The sequence below is a fragment of the Triticum dicoccoides genome, chromosome 5B (assembly GCF_002162155.2).
Source record: "Triticum dicoccoides isolate Atlit2015 ecotype Zavitan chromosome 5B, WEW_v2.0, whole genome shotgun sequence".
Taxonomy (NCBI): Eukaryota; Viridiplantae; Streptophyta; class Magnoliopsida; order Poales; family Poaceae; genus Triticum; species Triticum dicoccoides.
The window spans coordinates 124983359-124987790 of record NC_041389.1 but is presented as its reverse complement, the minus strand read 5'-3'; the positions used below and the strand labels follow the sequence as shown (position 1 = coordinate 124987790).

General features: G+C 50.4%; 1 long non-coding RNA gene across 1 annotated transcript; it reads left to right on the top strand.

Annotated features, from left to right (window-relative positions):
• The first annotated feature begins 334 nt into the window (after positions 1–334).
• Positions 335–1236, top strand: LOC119307759. Its single transcript, XR_005149507.1, has 2 exons — positions 335–430; positions 523–1236. It is a non-coding gene; the product is annotated as an uncharacterized LOC119307759 (long non-coding RNA).
• The last annotated feature ends 3196 nt before the right edge of the window (positions 1237–4432 follow it).

Here is a 4432-nt window from a genome sequence, read left to right as displayed (position 1 = left end):
GCGGGGCGGGAACGGCGGCCGCGGCGGGCGGGGGCGCGGCGGCGGAGGGGCCTTCCATGGCCGGCGACGAGGAGGAGGGCGCCGGGACGCGGGCGGGAAGGGAGCGGTTGCCTCCCGCGCGAACGAGGAGGCAGCGACGAAGAGGAGTGCGGGTTGGGGGGAGATTTCCCCCTCAACCCCTACTTCTACAGATTGCAAATTGGTTTGAGGGTTGGACCTCTAAATTTTTTTACGGGTTTGAGGGTTTAGAGGTTTTAGTCTACGGCGTTTTTTCGGCGAAAACCGTAAAAAAACGGTTATTTTTAAGGGTTTGAGGGTTTGAGGGCACTACTAATAATGCTCTTAGGCGTCTGTGCCGGCCGGCACCGACGTGAGTCCGTCGTCGACCGATCTGCCTCCACTCCGCCTAAGAGGCGCAGAGTTCTCAGAGGTGGGTGTTTACAATTAATCTAGCAAGATGATAGATTGATTCTCCTATGCATTTTTTAGGCAATTACTTCTCCCTCGGCTTGTCTTTGACAGAGCTGGGCCAGATCTATCAATGGAAGGGGAATACTATGATTCCCTGGTCGCACGATTTGGCGAACAAGGATCCCTCATCGAAGGATTCGGGAGGGAAGCCGAAGGTCCGGACGCATATCGGACACAGCTTCGTCAGCGGATGTCCCAGGATTTCCTGTTGAGGAACCTGGAAGAGCGGAGGCGAGCCGCCGACTATGTATGCAGTGACCCAGCCTCTAAAAAGGCCATGTTGGGTCTGCAGGTGCTGACCGTGGGAGAAACAAGGGAACAGGACTGCGCCGTATGCCTCGAGAAATTCATCGACGGCGGCAAGAAGCTCAGGATGATGCCCTGCTACCACTCCTTCCATCAGCGATGCATCTTCGACTGGCTTCGCCTTAATCGCATCTGCCCTGTCTGCCGCTTCGCGCTGGCCCCACAGTCAGACGACGACAACAATAACAAGGAGCTGGGACTGCCTGAGAAAGTCGAATAGCTCGACAGTTTGCCGGAAGTTGAATTGGAGTGTGCAGCCCTTTCAAGCCACGACTGTGCTAGCAGGTTGTATTCATCTTCTTTTCTGTTATGTTCTGTTTTTTTATTGGATTACCGATCAAAAGCTTGTAGTTTGAACCAAAATTACTTTTCTCAGCTTGAAACTTAGTAGCTCTTCTCTCTGTTATGTACAATACAAGCAAAATTTCATCTTTATGCATCAAACCTTCATTTTCTCTATCAGACCTTCTACTGATGTTACTGCTGACCGCTGTGCCTTGGCACAAATGCCAAATGCAACAAAGTAGTTAAGCAAACTATACGATATAGTTTTTATTAATTATCCGCAGAGCATGATCCTTATTTATGGCATGATAATATATATGACGTAATTTCTTTGGCCACACATAAGCCATTTGCTTGAGCTACCCTAAGTTTTTCTTTTTCTGTTCTGCTTGGACCCTGCCTGGTTGGCCTTCCTTTGTTTTGTTTTGGAATTTTCAGAATAACCACGAGGTCTAGTGGGGGCAGTGACTGCCTACTACTATATCCATAACTGCATACTAGGAATACTTCTTAGGCTGGTCTGTATCTATACTACTCCCTCCGTCCGGAAATACTTGTCGGCCGAATGGATGTATCTAGACATATTTTAGTTCTAGATACATCCATTTTTATGCATTTCTGCAACAACTATTTCCGGACGGAGGGAGTATCTAAAAAGAACCAAGATTCCTTTTTCTTGCCAAAGGACCACATTCTGCCCTCTCTTCGTCCGCCTCCCGGACAATCAGTTTCCTGCCCCCCTCACCCACGCATCTATTTTATCACCTTAAACACCCACGGCGAGGGGTCCGGGGACATTAAGTGGAATATTGGAACTGCCGATAGAACTGCCTGAACAAGTATCAAACGACCACTCAGCTGGAGAAAGCCAATACGCCAAGGACCTAACCTGCTCCTAAGCTTGTCAATGAGACACTGGAAGTCTTCTTTGCGGAGTTTCTTGAGACTCAAGGGCAGCCCTAGATAGCTAATCGGCAGCTTTTCAACCATGCAACTAAGGATATTACCGAAGGCTTCAATCTGATCTTCCTCACAGAATATAGAGGACAACAAACTCTTGCTAAGATTACATCGAAGTCCTGATGAACCAACTGAAAATATTCAGCAGCAGTTTAGTTGCAGCAACTTCCTCACTTTAGCCTTCAAAAATAGAATAACGTCATCAGCGTATATGGACATACGTTGGGTGATAGTGTCTATTGTTGAAGGGCTCCAAAATACCGCTTTGTTCAGCCTTATCAAAAAGTTTGCAAAGCGAATCCATGACAATAGTAAACAGCATGGGTGAGAGGGCGTCTCCCTGTCTTAAACCACACCATGATAGAAGCTAGTACCGGGGATGCCATTTAGAAGTATCCTGGTGGATGCCGTCCTGAAAATCGTGGCAATCCAATCACACCAATTAGGTCCGAAGCTAACTTTTTTAAGCAATTCAAGCAAGAACTGCCAGGCAACATTGTCGAAGGCCTTTGCAATGTCTAATTTCAGCAGAATACTTTTGCATCTCCTTTCCTTTAGCAACTTGGCTGATTCTCCTACCATCTTCTAATTTTCATGCAATGAACGCCCTTTCAAAAATGTGCCTTGGTTTTCCCCCACGATCGAAGGTAGAACCAGAGCCAACCTTCTGGCAAGGACCTTCGAAATGATTTTTGCAAGGCTGTGAACGAGGCTGATCGGACGGAAATCGTTTGGTTCAGCAGCCCCAGGTCGTTTAGGGAGCAAAATAAGGTGTGCCCCATTGATTTTGTCGAACCCCAAGGTGCTGCGTGTATGAAGGCAGTTGAAGACAGCCATTAGGTCCTTCTTGATTACCTGCCAATACTTGCTGTAGAAAGTGATATTATACCCATCCGGCCCTGGTTCTTTTCCTTTGGCATGTCCATGTGATCGCCTCCCTGACTTCCTCTTCCGTGAAAGGCAATTCCAGCCTGCCCAAATCAGATTGATTTACACCCAAGAAAACCCATCCGACCAAGAGCCAATGAAGTTCTTCCTTCTCCTGTGATTAGCTTGAATGTGGAAATACGAAGTATTCGCATCTCCTTAACGAAGCGGAGTGATTCTGGACCTCTGTCTTGCCATGGCCCTCTCAATCGTGCAAAGGCCGAGAAGCTTTTTCTTCAACTCTCTCCTAAGCCAACTCTCTCCTAAGATAAAATTCTACCCTCTTCCGCTTGATCAAAGAGATCAATAATGGTCTTGGCCCATACAATTTGTTCCTTCAAATCACCAAATTTCTTGGCGCTCCAACTTTGAAGGGCTTTGGCTGTATGTTTAAGTTTGGCACGGAAACGCAGAATTGGGTTAGATATGGCTTCCCCATCTGGATTGTTCCAAGCCATCTCCACCTTCTCAAGAAATCCTTCTTTTTTAGTCCAAATTTTTTAGAACCTGAATCTTTTATATTTATAGGCTTTGACCATGGTGGAAAGAAGGAGAGGACAGTGATTTGAAAGAGCAGAAGACAGCCCCTTCAGAAAACATGCGGAGAAAAGATCAGGCCATTCAACCGATCGAAGAACTCTATCAATCTTGCTTAGAGCATCTCCACTCGTTCGCCCCCCTAGCGCAGCGGCCGGCGCTATTTCGCACCATCGCCCGGCGCTTTTTAGGCCCTGGGGGCAATCTAGGCCCCAGTCACGCCCCCAGGGCCGGCCCCAAGACGTTTAAATTCAAACTTCACATTTCCCGCTACCCAAAAAACGCCACAAGTCCGGCGATCAACACCACAAGTCCGACGATCACCATGCCACAGTTCGGCGATCAAATAACATAAAAGTTCGGCATTCAAAAGGAAGGACGCGGAGGCAATTCATCAAACGGAGGCGCCGTCCACAGGCGTCGGACTGTCGGGAATTGGCGTGTGCGGGCTGGTTGGCGTCAGCGAGGCTTTTGTGCTTGGCGTCGCGAAGGCGTCGCTCGGGCTTGGCGGCGGCGTTGGGGTCGGAGTGGGAGTTGGCGCCGTCGTGGGGGGTGCGCAACCCCAGGGGTGTGGAGACGCTGAGAAGCCAGCCGGCGACCCGACACTCTGCTGGCTCCAGGGAGCGTGCGGGCCGTGGCCGCCGGGCGGATTCATCATCCCCGCGCGAGACGCCTCTGCCTATTCCGCTGCGCGATCCGCCTGCTCCGCCAGGGCAGCCGCCGCCGCCGCCCTGTCTCGGGCCTTCTTGGCATTGTGCCTGTTCCGCTGGTCGGTGGTGACAGCCTCCCGGTGCTAAACCTCCGCCTTCCAGTCGGCGTTTGCCATGCCGGGGGGGTTGGACGGCGGCGCCCTCTGCTTCCTCTGCTTCGGCTGGGTGGCGTTGGCATCGGTGGCGGCGCGAGAAGCCGTGTACTTCTTCGGTGGCATTGGCGACCGGATGGAGGG